Source organism: Haliotis rubra, unplaced genomic scaffold (assembly GCF_003918875.1).
Source record: "Haliotis rubra isolate DU_JTF1 unplaced genomic scaffold, ASM391887v1 Scf19, whole genome shotgun sequence".
Taxonomy (NCBI): domain Eukaryota; kingdom Metazoa; phylum Mollusca; class Gastropoda; order Lepetellida; family Haliotidae; genus Haliotis; species Haliotis rubra.
Window position 1 is genome coordinate 1,646,608 of NW_025765891.1, and position 18,885 is coordinate 1,665,492.

Consider the following 18,885-nt stretch of genomic DNA (forward strand, 5'->3'; position numbering starts at 1 on the left):
CGCTGAAAACTTCATCCCAAAGATGTTCAATTGGGTTTAGATCAGGGCTTGCCACTGCATAATGTTGACACCGTTCTGCTGTAGGAACTCCCGTGTAGCTCTGGCAGTATGGGACCGGGCGTTATCATGCTGGAAAATGTTGTTCCGGTGACGTGCGAAATGGGGTATGACGTGGGGTCTGAGAACTTGGTCGATGTAGCGCACCGCTGTGATGCCCCCTCCTCAGCCTGGACCAAGGTTCTGGAACACCACAGGACCCACTCTCTGGTTCAGGCCTATTCCACCCCATACCATGATGCTTGCACCTCCCCATGAGCCTCTTTCAATAACACATTGGTCTGAGTAACGCTGGCCACGTCGTCGCCATATTCTTGTTCTGCCATCTGCAGTTGATACGCAGTACCGACTCTCATCTGTGAACAGAACAGTTATCCATTGCCTGTATCGCCAGTTTTGGTGTTGTAGGGCAAACTGTAGACGTTCACGCCGATGACGAGGGGTAAGGATAGGTCCACGGTAAGGTCTATGGCAATGGGGGTTCCCGCTGTTAAGACGTCGGCGTACTGTATCAGTACTGATTGGTCTTCCGTGTGTTCCCACTGTCTGGCGTGCTGTTTCGGATGCCTGCATGAAGGGATTCTGTACATGCTGTCGCACAACACGGCGGTCTTTTCTTGTGGTCACCCTTGGTCTGCCAGTACGGGGGCGATCATTTGTGGTGTTGGTGGCCTGGAAACGTTGCTGCAGCCTGTAGATGGTCCGAACGTTGACCTGGAAGTGATTGGCAACGGCCTGTGCAGTGTGTCCAGCTTCAAGTCTTCCTAGCGCCTGGTTCCTCTGAGCTGTTGTGAGTCGCGGCATCCTGCTTACGTTGTAATGTGAATGTTTCAACCAGGTTTGGGGTGCATTTTATAGGGCTGTTCCTTGTGAACAGCACGTGCAGCATGAGTTGCATGAAAAACATGGAGAACACCGTACCATCTCCGAGATCAGGTTCCGTTTTTGAGACCATTTCCTGGGTTCCATTCTGAGTTTGGGAAAGAATGTCTTTTCTCAGGTGAAGTTGGAGATGTTGTCAAAATATACAATCAAAACATGAAATGAGTTTACAATTATCCATTTCTGAGAATGAAAATTCCAAACTAACGTTTCTTTTGCTGCTTAGTATAGTTCTGGTCAGTTGTCTCATTTAAGTGCTACCTGTATAACAAGAAGTAGAACATACACGCAGTCGGTTTCCAGACACAAGGAACTATGCTTGGAAAAAGTAGGTTTTCTAATTGAAATTTAAGTTGGTTAGACCACGCATCAAAACAAAGCAGGTATGGTCTAAACCTGGGTTAGGGCATACCCCAAGTACCCGTGCGGGTGTCTCCAACTAAACCTGGGTTAGGGCAGGTCCCGAGTAACCGTGCGTGTGTCTCCAACTAAACCTTGGTTAGGTCAGGTCCCAAGGACCCGTGCGTGTCTCTCCAACTAATCCTGGGTTAGGGCAGGTCCCGAGTAACCGTGCGTGCCTCTCCAACTAATCCTGAGTTAGGGCAGGTCTCCAGTACCCGTGCATGTCTCTCCAACTAATCCTGGGCTAGGGCAGGTCTCCAGTACCCATGCGTGTCTCTCCAACTAATCCTTGGTTAGCACAGGTCTCCAGTATCCGTGCATGTCTCTAGTACCCGTGCATGTCTCTCAAACTAATGCTGGGTTAGGGCAGGTCTCCAGTACCCGTGCGTGTCTCTCCAACTTATCCTTGGTTAGGACAGGTCTCCGGTAACCGTGCGTGTCTCTCCAACTAATCCTGGGTTAGGGCAGGTCTCCAGTACCCGTGCGTGTCTCTTCAACTAATCCTGGGTTAGGACAGGTCTCAAGTACCCGTGCATGTCTCCAGTACCCGTGCATGTCTCTCCAACTAATCCTGGGCTAGGGCAGGTCTCCAGTACCCGTGCGTGTCTCTCCAACTAATCCTTGGTTAGGACAGGTCTCGAGTACCCGTGCATGTCTCCAGTACCCGTGCATGTCTCTCCAACTAATCCTGGGTTAGGACAGGTCTCGAGTACCCGTGCATGTCTCCAGTACCCGTGCATGTCTCTCCAACTAATCCTTGGTTAGGACAGGTCTCAAGTACCCGTGCATGTCTCTAGTACCCGTGCATGTCTCTCCAACTAATCCTGGGTTAGGACAGGTCTCCAGTAACCGTGCGTGTCTCTCCAACTAATCCAGGGTTACGGCAGGTCTCCAGTACCCGTGCGTGTCTCTCCAACTAATCCTGGGTTAGGACAGGTCTCGAGTAACCGTCCGTGTCTCTCCAACTAATCCTGGGTTAGGGCAGGTCTCCAGTACCCGTGCCTGTCTCTCCAACTAATCCTGGGCTAGGGCAGGTCTCCAGTGCCCGTGCGTGTCTCTCCAACTAATCCTTGGTTAGGACAGGTCTCAAGTACCCGTGCATGTCTCTAGTACCCGTGCATGTCTCTCCAACTAATCCTGGGTTAGGGCAGGTCCGAGTAACCGTGCGTGCCTCTCCAACTAATCCTGGGTTAGGGCAGGTCTCCAGTACCCGTGCATGTCTCTCCAACTAAACCTGGGTTAGGTCAGGTCCCAAGGACCCGCGCGTGTCTCTCCAACTAAACCTGGGTTAGGGCAGGTCTCCAGTACCTGTGCGTGTCTCTCCAACTAATCCTGGGTTAGGGCAGGTCTCCAGTACCCGTGCATGTCTCTCCAACTATTCCTGGGCTAGGGCAGGTCTCCAGTACCCGTGCATGTCTCTCCAACTATTCCTGGGTTAGGGAAGGTCTCCAGTATCCGTGCATGTCTCTAGTACCCGTGCATGTCTCTCCAACTAATGCTGGGTTAGGGCAGGTCTCCAGTACCCGTGCGTGTCTCTCCAACTAATCCTTGGTTAGGACAGGTCTCCGGTAACCGTGCGTGTCTCTCCAACTAATCCTGGGTTAGGGCAGGTCTCCAGTACCCGTGCATGTCTCTCCAACTAATCCTGGGCTAGGGCAGGTCTCCAGTACCCGTGCGTGTCTCTCCAACTAATCCTGGGTTAGGACAGGTCTCAAGTACCCGTGCATGTCTCAAGTACCCGTGCATGTCTCTCCAACTAATCCTGGGCTAGGGCAGGTCTCCAGTACCCGTGCGTGTCTCTCCAACTAATCCTTGGCTAGGACAGGTCTCCAGTACCCGTGCATGTCTCCAGTACCCGTGCATGTCTCTCCAACTAATCCTGGGCTAGGGCAGGTCTCCAGTACCCGTGCGTGTCTCTCCAACTAATCCTTGGTTAGTACAGGTCTCAAGTACCCGTGCATGTCTCTAGTACCCGTGCATGTCTCTCCAACTAATCCTGGGTTAGGACAGGTCTCCAGTAACCGTGCGTGTCTCTCCAACTAATCCAGGGTTACGGCAGGTCTCCAGTACCCGTGCGTGTCTCTCCAACTAATCCTTGGTTAGGACAGGTCTCCAGTACCCGTGCATGTCTCTAGTACCCGTGCATGTCTCTCCAACTAATGCTGGTATAGGGCAGGTCTCCAGTACCCGTGCGTGTCTCTCCAACTAATCCTGGATTAGGACAGGTCTCCAGTAACGTGTGCGTGTCTCTCCAACTAATCCTGGGTTAGGGCAGGTCTCCAGTACCCGTGCCTGTGTCTCGAACTAATCCTGGGCTAGGGCAGGTCTCCAGTACCCGTGCGTGTCTCTCCAACTAATCCTTGGTTAGGACAGGTCTCAAGTACCCGTGCATGTCTCTAGTACCCGTGCATGTCTCTCCAACTAATCCTGGGTTAGGGACAGGTCTCCGGTAACCGTGCGTGTCTCTCCAACTAATCCTGGGTTAGGGCAGGTCTCCAGTACCCGTGCATGTCTCTCCAACTAATCCTGGACTAGGGCAGGTCTCCAGTACCCGTGCGTGTCTCTCCAACTAATCCTGGGTTAGGACAGGTCTCAAGTACCTGTGCATGTCTCCAGTACCCGTGCATGTCTCTCCAACTAATCCTGGGCTAGGGCAGGTCTCCAGTACCCGTGCGTGTCTCTCCAACTAATCCTGGGTTAGGACAGGTCTCCAGTACCCGTGCATGTCTCTAGTACCCGTGCATGTCTCTCCAACTAATCCTGGGCTAGGGCAGGTCTCCAGTACCCGTGCGTGTCTCTCCAACTAATCCTTGGTTAGTACAGGTCTCAAGTACCCGTGCATGTCTCTAGTACCCGTGCATGTCTCTCCAACTAATCCTGGGTTAGGACAGGTCTCCAGTAACCGTGCGTGTCTCTCCAACTAATCCAGGGTTACGGCAGGTCTCCAGTACCCGTGCGTGTCTCTCCAACTAATCCTTGGTTAGGACAGGTCTCCAGTACCCGTGCATGTCTCTAGTACCCGTGCATGTCTCTCCAACTAATGCTGGTATAGGGCAGGTCTCCAGTACCCGTGCGTGTCTCTCCAACTAATCCTGGATTAGGACAGGTCTCCAGTAACCGTGCGTGTCTCTCCAACTAATCCTGGGTTAGGGCAGGTCTCCAGTACCCGTGCCTGTGTCTCGAACTAATCCTGGGCTAGGGCAGGTCTCCAGTACCCGTGCGTGTCTCTCCAACTAATCCTTGGTTAGGACAGGTCTCAAGTACCCGTGCATGTCTCTAGTACCCGTGCATGTCTCTCCAACTAATCCTGGGTTAGGACAGGTCTCCGGTAACCGTGCGTGTCTCTCCAACTAATCCTGGGTTAGGGCAGGTCTCCAGTACCCGTGCATGTCTCTCCAACTAATCCTGGACTAGGGCAGGTCTCCAGTACCCGTGCGTGTCTCTCCAACTAATCCTGGGTTAGGACAGGTCTCAAGTACCCGTGCATGTCTCCAGTACCCGTGCATGTCTCTCCAACTAATCCTGGGCTAGGGCAGGTCTCCAGTACCCGTGCGTGTCTCTCCAACTAATCCTTGGTTAGGACAGGTCTCAAGTACCCGTGCATGTCTCTAGTACCCGTGCATGTCTCTCCAACTAATCCTGGGTTAGGACAGGTCTCCAGTAACCGTGCGTGTCTCTCCAACTAATCCAGGGTTACGGCAGGTCTCCAGTACCCGTGCGTGTCTCTCCAACTAATCCTTGGTTAGGACAGGTCTCCAGTACCCGTGCATGTCTCCAGTACCCGTGCGTGTCTCTCCAACTAATCCTGGGTTAGGACAGGTCTCCAGTAACCGTGCGTGTCTCTCCAACTAATCCTGGGTTAGGGCAGGTCTCCAGGACCCGTACGTGTCTCTCCAACTAATCCTGGGCTAGGACAGGTCTCCAGTACCCGTGCATGTCTCCAGTACCCGTGCGTGTCTCTCCAACTAATCCTGGGTTAGGACAGGTCTCCAGTAACCGTGCGTGTCTCTCCAACTAATCCTGGGTTAGGGCAGGTCTCCAGGACCCGTACGTGTCTCTCCAACTAATCCTGGGCTAGGGCAGGTCTCCAGTACCCGTGCGTGTCTCTCCAACTAATCCTTGGTTAGGACAGGTCTCAAGTACCCGTGCATGTCTCTAGTACCCGTGCATGTCTCTCCAACTAATCCTGGGTTAGGACAGGTCTCCAGTAACCGTGCGTGTCTCTCCAACTAATCCTGGGTTAGGACAGGTCTCCAGTACCCGTGCGTGTCTCTCCAACTAATCCTGGGTTAGGACAGGTCTCAAGTACCCGTGCATGTCTCCAGTACCCGTGCATGTCTCTCCAACTAATCCTGGGCTAGGGCAGGTCTCCAGTACCCGTGCGTGTCTCTCCAACTAATCCTGGGTTAGGACAGGTCTCAAGTACCCGTGCATGTCTCAGTACCCGTGCATGTCTCCAACTAATCCTGGGTTAGGACAGGTCTCCAGTAACCGTGCGTGTCTCTCCAACTAATCCAGGGTTAGGGCAGGTCTCAGTACCCGTGCGTGTGTCTCCAACTAATCCTGGGTTAGGACAGGTCTCCAGTACCCGTGCATGTCTCAGTACCCGTGCGTGTCTCTCCAACTAATCCTGGGTTAGGACAGGTCTCCAGTAACCGTGCGTGTCTCTCCAACTAATCCTGGGTTAGGGCAGGTCTCCAGGACCCGTACGTGTCTCTCCAACTAATCCTGGGCTAGGACAGGTCTCTCAGTACCCGTGCATGTCTCCAGTACCCGTGCGTGTCTCTCCAACTAATCCTGGGTTAGGACAGGTCTCCAGTAACCGTGCGTGTCTCTCCAACTAATCCTGGGTTAGGGCAGGTCTCCAGGACCCGTGCGTGTCTCTCCAACTAATCCTGGGCTAGGGCAGGTCTCCAGTACCCGTGCGTGTCTCTCCAACTAATCCTTGGTTAGGACAGGTCTCAAGTACCCGTGCATGTCTCTAGTACCCGTGCATGTCTCTCCAACTAATGCTGGTATAGGGCAGGTCTCCAGTACCCGTGCGTGTCTCCAACTAATCCTGGGTTAGGACAGGTCTCCAGTAACCGTGCGTGTCTCTCCAACTAATCCTGGGTTAGGACAGGTCTCCAGTACCGTGCATGTGCCTGTGTCTCGTGAACTAATCCTGGGCTAGGGGCGTCTCCAGTACCCGTGCGTGTCTCTCCAACTAATCCTTGGTTAGGACAGGTCTCAAGTACCCGTGCATGTCTCTAGTACCCGTGCATGTCTCTCCAACTAATCCTGGGTTAGGACAGGTCTCCAGTAACCGTGCGTGTCTCTCCAACTAATCCTGGGTTAGGGGCAGGTCTCCAGTACCCGTGCGTGTCTCTCCAACTAATCCTGGGTTAGGGCAGGTCTCCAGTACCCGTGCGTGTCTCTAGTCCGTGCATGTCTCTCCAAATCCTGGGTTAGGACAGGGTCTCCAGTACCCGTGCATGTCTCCAGTACCCGTGCATGTCTCTCCAACTAATCCTGGGCTAGGGCAGGTCTCCAGTACCCGTGCGTGTCTCTCCAACTAATCCTGGGTTAGGACAGGTCTCAAGTACCCGTGCATGTCTCTAGTACCTGTGCATGTCTCTCCAACTAATCCTGGGTTAGGACAGGTCTCCAGTAACCGTGCGTGGCAGGGTTGGGGCAGGTCTCCAGTACCCGTGCGTGTCTCTCCAACTAATCCTTGGTTAGGACAGGTCTCCAGTACCCGTGCATGTCTCCAGTACCCGTGCGTGTCTCTCCAACTAATCCTGGGTTAGGACAGGTCTCCAGTAACCGTGCGTGTCTCTCCAACTAATCCTGGGTTAGGACAGGTCTCCAGTACCCGTGCGTGTCTCTCCAACTAATCCTACGGCAGGTCTCCAGTACCCGTGCGTGTCTCTCCAACTAATCCTTGGTTAGGACAGGTCTCAGTACCCGTGCATGTAGTACCGTGCGTGTCTCTCCAACTAATCCTGGGTTAGGACAGGTCTCCAGTAACCGTGCGTGTCTCTCCAACTAATCCTGGGTTAGGGCAGGTCTCCAGTACCCGTGCGTGTCTCTCCAACTAATCCTTGGTTAGGACAGGTCTCAAGTACCCGTGCATGTCTCCAGTACCCGTGCATGTCTCTCCAACTAATCCTGGGCTAGGGACAGGTCTCCAGTACCCGTGCGTGTCTCTCCAACTAATCCTGGATTAGGACAGGTCTCAAGTACCCGTGCATGTCTCTAGTACCCGTGCATGTCTCTCCAACTAATCCTGGGTTAGGACAGGTCTCCAGTAACCGTGCGTGTCTCTCCAACTAATCCTGGGTTAGGGCAGGTCTCCAGTACCCGTGCGTGTCTCTCCAACTAATCCTTGGTTAGGACAGGTCTCCAGTACCCGTGCATGTCTCCAGTACCCGTGCGTGTCTCTCCAACTAATCCTGGGTTAGGACAGGTCTCCAGTAACCGTGCGTGTCTCTCCAACTAATCCTGGGTTAGGGCAGGTCTCAGGACCCGTACGTGTCTCTCCAACTAATCCTTGGCTAGGACAGGTCTCCAGTACCCATGCATGTCTCCAGTACCCGTGCGTGTCTCTCCAACTAATCCTGGGTTAGGACAGGTCTCCAGTAACCGTGCGTGTCTCTCCAACTAATCCTGGGTTAGGGCAGGTCTCCAGTACCCGTGCATGTCTCTCCAACTAATCCTGGGTTAGGGCAGGTCTCCAGGACCCGTACCCGTGTCTCTCCAACTAATCCTGGGCTAGGACCAGGTCTCCAGTACCCGTGCGTGTCTCTCCAACTAATCCTGGGCTAGGGGCAGGTCTCCAGTACCCGTGCGTGTCTCTCCAACTAATCCTTGGTTAGGACAGGGTCTCAAGTACCCGTGCATGTCTCTAGTACCCGTGCATGTCTCTCCAACTAATCCTGGGTTAGGACAGGTCTCCAGTAACCGTGCGTGTCTCTCCAACTAATCCAGGGTTACGGCAGGTCTCCAGTACCCGTGCGTGTCTCTCCAACTAATCCTTGGTTAGGACAGGTCTCCAGTACCCGTGCATGTCTCTAGTACCCGTGCATGTCTCTCCAACTAATGCAAGTACCCGTGCAGGTCTCAGTACCCGTGCGTGTCTCTCCAACTAATCCTGGGTTAGGACAGGTCTCCAGTAACCGTGCGTGTCTCTCCAACTAATCCTGGGTTAGGGCAGGTCTCCAGTACCCGTGCCTGTGTCTCTCCAACTAATCCTGGGCTAGGACAGGTCTCCAGTACCCGTGCCATGTCTCCAGTACCCGTGCATGTCTCTCCAACTAATCCTGGGTTAGGGCAGGTCTCCAGTACCTGTGCATGTCTCTAGTACCCGTGCATGTCTCTCCAACTAATCCTGGGTTAGGACAGGTCTCCGGTAACCGTGCGTGTCTCTCCAACTAATCCTGGGTTAGGGCAGGTCTCCAGTACCCGTGCATGTCTCTCCAACTAATCCTGGGCTAGGGCAGGTCTCCAGTACCCGTGCGTGTCTCTCCAACTAATCCTGGGTTAGGACAGGTCTCAAGTACCCGTGCATGTCTCCAGTACCCGTGCATGTCTCTCCAACTAATCCTGGGCTAGGGCAGGTCTCCAGTACCCGTGCGTGTCTCTCCAACTAATCCTGGGTTAGGACAGGTCTCAAGTACCCGTGCATGTCTCTAGTACCCGTGCATGTCTCTCCAACTAATCCTGGGTTAGGACAGGTCTCCAGTAACCGTGCGTGTCTCTCCAACTAATCCAGGGTTACGGCAGGTCTCCAGTACCCGTGCGTGTCTCTCCAACTAATCCTTGGTTAGGACAGGTCTCCAGTACCCGTGCATGTCTCCAGTACCCGTGCGTGTCTCTCCAACTAATCCTGGGTTAGGACAGGTCTCCAGTAACCGTGCGTGTCTCTCCAACTAATCCTGGGTTAGGGCAGGTCTCCAGGACCCGTACGTGTCTCTCCAACTAATCCTGGGCTAGGACAGGTCTCCAGTACCCGTGCATGTCTCTCCAACTAATCCTGGGTTAGGACAGGTCCCCAGTGCCCGTGCATGTCTCCCCAACTAATGCTGGGTTAGGACAGGTCTCCAGTAACCGTGCGTGTCTCTCCAACTAATCCTGGGTTAGGGCAGGTCTCCAGTATCTGTGCATGTATCTCCAACTAATCCTGGGCTAGGGCAGGTCTCCAGTACCCGTGCGTGTCTCTCCAACTAATCCTTGGTTAGGACAGGTCTCCAGTACCCGTGCATGCCTCTAGTACCCGTGCGTCCCCAGTGTCTCCTCAGCTAATCCTTGGTTAGGACAGGTCCCCAGTGCCCGTGCATGTCTCCCCAACTAATCCTGGGTTAGGACAGGTCCCCAGTGCCCGTGCTTGTCTCCTCAACTAATCCTGGGTTAGGACACGTCACCAATACCCGTGCTTGTCTCCCGAACGTATCCTGGATTACGATACGTCCCCAATACCCGTCTTCCCATGTTATCCTTGGTTTGGATAGCCTCCCCCAGCACCCGTGCTTGTCTCCCGAACTAGGCCTGGGTTTGGATAGGTCACCAGTACCCGTGATTGTATCCTCAACTATTCTGGGTTAGGATGCTACCAGTACCCGTGCATAACAAGTTATGACAACGGTACAAGAATCTGTACCAAAACGTCACACTCACGAAATAAAAGCAGTTGTTATCCGTACTGTTTGTTCAATATTGTTCGCCCCAAAAATGCGGCTCAAAAAGTCATCTGATGTTGAACGACTAATGCAATCTCAGTTAGATCTCCCTGTTACACTGTTATTTTTTTCCATTAAAGATATGAAATGTCACTATTTGTGACACATCTTTATTGAATATCTCCTGCTTTTTGTAATAGTATTAATAATAAAAACGAATTTAGATTCCAACCAGAAGAATCCTAGGTATCTGCCGAAGTCACTGAACTCTTCACAGCCGCATGTAGACTAACAACTAGTCTCTGAAATGAACATATTTTACTGAAAAAAGTTCATAGTAAAAAAAAAATATATAATGAAAAGGAGCCCTGAGTCTTTCTTCATTTTCAGAAGCTGAGGAAATCTAGACTTGCCACATTTTCTAGACTTGTGTGGGCTTTCTTGGATATACTTGTTTCAGGGTCTGTACGAGAGACTAAGCCGCATGCATCCTCTCTAAAAGCTTCTCTGCCACCGTCCTCAGGCACACATAACACGTTTGAAGTAAGACGTGTATGGCTCAGGGATGTGGTATTGATACAACAATGGCACTACGGGACATGGTAATACGGTGCAAACATCGTGCAGCGAATATAATAACACATGGTTAACTATGTGTATCAGCATGTCTGCCATCTTAGGCACTCAACTAAATCAGTACAGAATATAAGGAAAACAACATATAAAGGTATGATTTCGTGCGAGAGAACAATGACATCAAAACAATTTAAACGGTTGTAAAGTGTTTTTAAATAAGTGAGAAAACCAGAGAGTGACGGGAACTGTTCCAGTAAATTGTGTCGGCGTGTTTACTGTGGGAGTAAAGTCCGAAGTGAAGGAGGTGCCTTGCGTTTAACACTTTCACGGGGCCTAGTGGTTAAAGCGTTCGCTCGTCACGCTGAAGACCCGGGTTCGATTCCCCACATGGGTACAATGTGTGAAGCCCATTTCTGGTGTCCCCCGCCATGATATTGCTGGAATATTGCTAAAAGCGGCGTAAAACTAAACTCACTCACTCATTAAAACTTTCCTGGAACCAGCGACGACGGTATGGTACTGCCAACCCCAGAAACATAGTAGAGGCGAACCCACAATCACAGGTTTCTGGCGCCATAACGTGGCACCTTCTGCCACTGGGCGACTCGAGACCCCATTTTCTTCAAGAATGTTCAAAGTTTACAAAGATTATATTTTTTTAAATTATGTGAAATGTATTTTTATGAATGTGAAAAGTAAGATTTGTAAACGTACCTGCATATTCTCGACAAACCACCTGGAATGCGTCCAATGATCCATACTTCCCGGTAGTATAGGGAAATACCCTCTCCTGTGCTTGACGAATTGAGTTAAAGGATAATCCTAGTCCTACCGGGGGAACGGTTCCCCTCTCCTGGAGTTATTGCAACGCGGAAGATTTAAGTCAGAAGGGGTTTTGGGTCGGGGGGTTGATATCGATGATATATGCTAAAAATCCATTACAGTGTCAAGTGATCGATTAACTACTTCTGACATCGACTTGTTGGATTTCATGTCACAAAAACAGTCTAATGAGTTTTGATCAATTGCTGACGTCACAACAGCTGTACACATTCCTTCATATCAAGGTGAGGGTGGAATGTACGATTGTTTCGTTTGTGTTATTTAAAAATACCGATTGAAATATAAAGGTTTCTTTGTACGGGAGCGTAAAATCGAAATATTAATAAACGTAATGTGATTAATTGGATAGGATATCTGTGTCGTTTGATCACACTATTGATGGCAGTTCTTCAAATTAAGATGTACATGACAGGAATTATCATACTGTCTCTTGTCTCATGTGAGAGGTGGCAAAAGGTTATTTTATCTTTTGAGTCTTAAAGAAGTGTTCGATGATTGTGCAAAAATGGCGGGTGTAGTGAAAGAAATTCGTACAAACAGAAAACGCTAAAGACAACCAATCTCTTCACAACCTAACAAATTATGTATGCTCGATGAATACAAATATTGCTTCACGCACAAAAAACGCCAATGGCGACCTTGATACCGATTAAGGCATCAGTGTAGGTGACGAAGCTATGGATTAAGTAATCAGTTCACAGGGGGCTTGTAACGCTAAAAACTGCCATCAAGGTATGTGCTGTCACTAACGGGGCCTTTGTACTATATATAGCACGTGTATATAGTGCTCAGACCGCGTTAGTGACAGTACACACCTTAATGACAGTATTTAGCGTTATACTGTGGATCAGTTCTCCTATATGTAGTTACACTCTGATGTCGCTACCACGAACTGACATGTCTAGATTATTGTCAGGCCGCCATTATATAACTAAGCCACCTGATTCTACATCAACTGTTGTGAAAAGTGACAGCAGAGGGGGCAACCCGTCAGTAATGTTCGGGAGTGTATCAATTTATCGATGTACTGATATTTAGTGACCGTTGTAAGACTAAGTCGGGTCATCGATATACCGGTGTTCAATGCACCGCAGTGCGCCGCAACACACTACTTTCAACCATGTGCGCATACATTGTCGGTACTGAAGTAACACGTAGGATACGCTTCAATTCCATGAAGACAAAGTACCAAGTCAAATGCCAGAGAAGCGTTCGTGAGTTGCGGAGGTGGGGTAGCTGAGTGGTTAAAGCGTTCGCTCGTCACGCCGAAGACCCCAGTTTGATTCTCCACATGGGTATAGCATGTGAACCTGAGGTGTCCCCCGCCGTGATGTTGCTGGAATATTGCTAAAAGCGGCGTAAAACTAAAACCCATTCATTCACTCATATCCGTGAGTCACCAAGTCACATTTAGCAAAGTAGGATGACAAAAGTAAGTATTCTTATTTCAACGTGTCAGGGATAATACTCTGAAATAGGCTTGAGTGTGGTCAGTCATACCCTTTGAATACTATTATTACTCCACAAAGTAAAACATGAAGACTCAAGGGTCTATAAATTTCTCCATAGCCTTCGATATCTAATAACACGTTTGCTCTCACACCATCAGTGCACGTAGTTGGTTCGGCAATATATTTTGAAAATGATAATTATTTCACACCATAAATCATCTGTGACGGGAGGGGCGACACAACACTTGTTATCAAAGGTAACTCGAGGTATTGCATGTGGGACGCGGACAGTGAGTGTCATATAGCATGCATGTAAATCACAATACACAGCACCCATGTAAATATGACTACACAACATGCATGTAAATGCCTTTAACAGCATGCAAATAAATCACCGTATATATACTAGGCACATAAAGAAACTGCAAACAAAAATTACAAATCTAAATTTATCAAACCTGTGTAGACACATAAGGATTTAAACTCAGAGATGAGTGACATGTATTCAACACATGCATAAACGTGCCACGTTCCGTGACGGCAGTGGGTTCGTCCTTGCGACGTGCAATACATTGTTGCACGTGCATTCCGGGAAAGAGAAACAGCAAATGAATGCCACACAATACTGTCACTTTGGAAAGCTCAACCCCTGCGATCGTTCAAAAAATTCAACGGCTATTGAAACGCATAGCATGCCAAGGCTCACGTCTGAACAACGTCATGAGGCCATTGGGATGGTCCGTGGGGGAATGTCTCAACGACAAGTGGCGGCACATTTCCACTGCCACCGGAACATTATTTCTGCACTGGTGAGACGCTACCAGAACACAAATGACGTCATCGATCGGCCACGTTGTGGACGTCCACGTGCAACAACGCCAAGACAGGACAGATGGATAAGGGTGACACATCTTCGCCACAGGTTTCAGACTGCAGCGATGACTGCCCGAACCATCCCAGGACTTCGCCGTATCCACCCCAACACAGTTCGACAACGTTTACGTCATCACGGGATCAGACCACGACGTCCCGCCATACGGCCTATCCTGACAGAACGTCATCGACAAGCTCGCCGAATGTGGTGCCGAAATCATGTCCGCAGACCCTTGTTTTGGTGGAGAAATGTTGTTTTTACAGATGAGTCCAGGTTAGACATTTCCCATAGTGATGGACGTCAACGTGCCTATAGACGCGTGGGAGAACGTTATGCACAGCCTGTGTCTTGGAGAGGAATCGCTTTGGTGGTGGTTCAGTGATGATTTGGGGTGGAATAACAGCACGCCAAAGAACTCCTTTGGTGCCTGTTCAGGGCAACTTAACTGGTGTGGGCTACAGGGATCAGATTCTTCGACCTGTGGCAATTCCTTTTCTGCAACGTCATGGCCCTTGGTTAACATTCCAACAGGACAATGCCTTCATACGGCAAGGGTTGCTATAGATTTCTTGCAACACCACAACATTGACTTACTGCCTTGGCCTGCAAGTTCATCGGATCTCTTCCCGATAGAGCATGTTTGGGACGAGATGGATCGACGTCTACGCCGTCGTCCTCATCCGCTAGATAACGTCCTTGACCTTGCAACAGAACTTGAGAGAATCTGGCGTGACATCCCACAAGCCTTCCTTGCACGTTTGATAGGCTCTATGCGTTGTCGATGCACAGCTGTTCTCAATGCCGATGGTGGACATACCCGTTATTGAGCTTGTGACATGGTCGTTTGTCCCCTGTCCCGCTTGTGGACTCAAGTCATTGTGATTGACTTTTCAATTGAATTCCCCCGACTTGTTATGGTCTCATGATCCCTCCATTAAAGTTTATATGTACCTTTGACATTGTTATCGTACTTATCAACTGGGATAATATTTTCTTTATGTGGCTAGTATAGCATAGATGTAGATTCCTGTATACAGCATGCATGTAAACATCCCTATACAGAATGCATGTAAACACCCATATACAGAATGCATGTAAATCACCGAAGACACCATGCATGTACACCCTAATACACAGAATGCATTAAAACCCCAGAGCAACGCTTCATCACTCGACCTTTTCCATGAGTCCATGACCTAAGTAGAAATCTTTTAGATATTGAATTATCATGGATACCTACATGCTCATGTTGGACTACTTGGAAATGAGAAAGCTGATAAATTGGCAAAAGTTGCATTAGACTTTAATGGATCAGTATGGGACAATTCCTTCTCCTGTAGAATTATTCACCGTCAGTAAGATCCATGCTCAAACAAAATGGCAATGGAGATGGGCCTCATTTCTAAAAGTAACTCATTTACACTTAACCAGACTTCGTCTTGGGCATTCTGGTCTTGGTGCATGTCTCAGTATTATTAATAAAGATATATCTGCGATGTTGACAGTGTGTCATCGGCTAGATAACGTGGCTCATTATATACTGCATTGTAAAAACATGTAAATCAACGTAAGGCGATTAATGGTGGAATCTCTCACAGCTCTCAATATTGACTTGTTATTGGCTGGACTATTGTGTTCAAGAAATATCGTTCGCCATAAAGTTAAAAAATGTAACTATTGCTTATATTAAAGCTTATGGCAGCTTTGCTACTTACAAACTTTTAGAAACTTAGCAAACCTTTATGATGGACAATGTGTACATGGGCCTTGTTGCCCGAACACCTGTTCAGCTTTTAATGATCAATCAGTCAGTTCATTTGGGGAAGATATACCTTTATGTGTAGCGTGCATATGTTACACATGTTTTGTCTTTTTACTTTCTGTAGAGGACAGACAATAAACAATATATGCAATAAACCAAAATGGCTTTTTTAGGTGTGGACAGGTGATCTGTTCTGAAACTTTCAACGTTCTCTAATTGATTCATGTCAGAAGAAGCAAGTCATTATAGATCCCTAAGAAGCACGTGTATTTTAGAGGTACATTGTGACACGAAACCGTGAATGCAAATATTAGGGAGATATGTGTGCGGTCCTGTGCATAGAGCTCAGGTCACAAATCAGTTGAATTTAAGCAACGTAGGGCACGAAGATGGGTGACCGTTTGTGACGGCTTCACTCCTGATGGGTTTCTAGGACTTCAGTCCTGTCCCACAACAAGGCACGTGTGATACGTGTGGTCTCACCCTAGGCAAGTGAGTTTCTTCAAACTCCGTTCACCCAGCAGAAAATAGGTACCCGGTGAAATATGTCGTGAGACTAATAACCTTCTAGCAGCTTGGGTTATCTGGGGTAATAATGATCTGTTTGTGTCCTTTGAGCAGGATATCTAGCCTGGAAAAGGCGCGTTATAAATATTCTCATCATCGTTATTATTACATTGAGCGTATGGTGAATTTACTGAGTCATGCGATGGCTCGCTATCTCGGTTTACGAGCGTCAATCATAATTGTTAAATCAATGGTTGACGAGCAAATCACATGTACCTCCATGTGACAACAACTGTATCACTACAACTGATGCATTTGCTATTTCTCTTGACTATTTAATGTTATTAATAATAGTAGTGTGTGAGGGCAACCCAGTTATTGGCTAACAGCTCATTCATATGGCGAGCACCAGTCAGTGCTGCCCAAAACGTGTCCTGATATTTCAGATACAACGATTGAACATATGTGATTTCTGAGATGTCAGGACCTCTTTTTGATGATGGATTAATTGCCACGAAAACATCAGATGACACTGTGACCGCTATTGGATAATGTATTTGTCAGTCGGCCCGAACAGTGGTTGGTGTGATGCAGACTCGATTGTTTTAAGCGACGTCCAGTGATGGGTCAATGGAAATGACGTCACGGCATACTGTTGTTGACGTCAAGTTATGCCTTTAATTTCGATGTGGTTTCCAGTTCATTATTGTTTTATTATAATATGATGCTCACGGTGTGATGGTTGCGCTGCGTTTGTCTTTGGGCCATACTAAAGCATAGAGGTTACGATCGTGCAAACATCGCTTGGTGAAACTGGGCTCGGAGATTCCTTAAAACATCAGAAAGCTTGGCTACGGGCATGAAGGGACGGGTTGTCTAGGTTTTCTAATTCCCATAGAACATTTTCAAGGCTGAAGTTTTGTTTTACATGTGTCCAATAAAACTGCTGATAGGGGTAAGACTAATGACACCGACTGGACTATAAAACCTGAGATAACACTAAGTAATCTGATTTCCCCGTAACCCATCCAATGACCCCGCCCTCCTCTAGCCAACCCTATTGTCCCTGGTTGTCGGGATACACGTCAGCGTGGGCGGCCATACCTCAACCAGAAATACTGTCTGTTTTACGATATCGGTAACTCGCGAAACTTCTCCTTCATGTTTTTCTATGTTGAAATGAACAGATGAAAAATCCTCCTTCTGACTCATGACTGCCTCTACAACGATAACTGTCCTCACTACCTCAAACATCTCGTCTCCGTGTATGTACCTCAGCGAAATCTCCGATCCTCCTCTCACTCTCTCCTCACTCAACACAGATCTCCAAACCAACTGTCTGACCGAGCCTTCTCCTGTGCCAGCCCTAAACTGTGGAACTGTCTTCCAAAGGAAATCAGGAACACTTCATCGAAAGAAACTTTTAATCTCTGCTAAAGACCCATCTATTCACTGCTGCCTTTCTGTAAAGTTATATGAACTATTTCCTTCCCCCCAATATTGTCACAGCGCCACTGAGCATCTCTAGGGTGGATATTAGGCGCTTAATAAACACATTATTACTATTACATTCAAGTGGCCACAAATTATTTGTTTAAGTGGCATTTAGAAGTTGGTGTGATGAACAACGAGGAGCGTACGATACTAGATGCAAGGTATATTTATATACATGGTAAAGTTGAACAGTAAGTGATGATGTTTACACAATTAATGAGGTAGATGTACAAGGTGGTGGATGTTTACACAAGAGGCCAATAGTTACACAAACATAGTAAGCTATGGGGGATTAAGGGAGGAAGCCAGTGATATGACAGACAGGAGAATAATAGGATTAAGATTGCTTGGTGATGGCAGACCAAACCCCCACAACTAAAGATGACCCTTCAGGCACAGTTAACCACATAAAGTGTGACTGTGGAGACTCGTACATCGGCGAAACCTCAAGACCCCTTCCTGTAAGAATCAAAGAACATCAAGCCTCTGTGAAGAAGAAAGACTCTAAATCCGCCATCTCTGACCACACCCAAGCTCACCCAGACCACAACATCCTATGGAACAGCATCAATGTACTCACCAGTAATCACACCCACTACAAGATCAGAAAGCTACTGGAAGCCATTCACATCAAGAGACTCCAACCGGCCATGAACAGAGACCAAGGATATAACATCCCCACTGCCTACAACCAACTCATCACCAAGCAATCTTAATCCTATTATTGTCCTGTCTGTCATATCACTGGCTTCCTCCCTTAATCCCCCATAGCTTACTATGTTTGTGTAACTATTGGCCTCTTGTGTAAACATCCACCACCTTGTACATCTACCTCATTAATTGTGTAAACATCATCACTTACTGTTCAACTTTACCATGTATATAAATATACCTTGCATCTAGTATTGTACATCATTTGCTTGATAACGGTGTTAGTAGCTACACCGAAACGTCGCTCATATCATATTAAAGAAGTTGTATATCCATAGAACTCTCCTCGTTGTTCGCCACAAATTATTGTTGAAAATTCTTAGGCTCACTGATTTATTTGCTGTTTTCATTGACGTTCGCGATCAGTATGGCCGCATGAACAATGTCATATATATGATAGTTGGAACAAAATCATGAGTGAAATATCTTTTAATAATAAAAAGAAATTTTGGGGAAAGACAAATACTAATCAGATTAACATTTCGATAATATGTTATCTAACAGCTGAAACCAATTTAGAACGAATCGAGTTTCTGGGACCATAAGACTTTTAAAGAATCAAATACAATGCAAATTGAGAACAGGTTCATCCCTGGATACCAAAGGGATAACAGGCCCCTCCTCATCAACGCTCACTTTGAAGTCGAATAGAATGCGACACACATCCCT

The 18,885-nt window shown here is 48.2% G+C and overlaps 1 long non-coding RNA gene across 1 annotated transcript; it reads right to left on the bottom strand.

Moving 5' to 3' along the window:
- Positions 1-797: 797 nt before the first annotated feature.
- Positions 798-18,034, bottom strand: LOC124274311. The gene is made up of 3 exons (XR_006897911.1): positions 17,903-18,034; positions 14,866-14,868; positions 798-809 (listed from the first exon to the last, which is right to left on the bottom strand). It is a non-coding gene; the product is annotated as an uncharacterized LOC124274311 (long non-coding RNA).
- Positions 18,035-18,885: the final 851 nt, after the last annotated feature.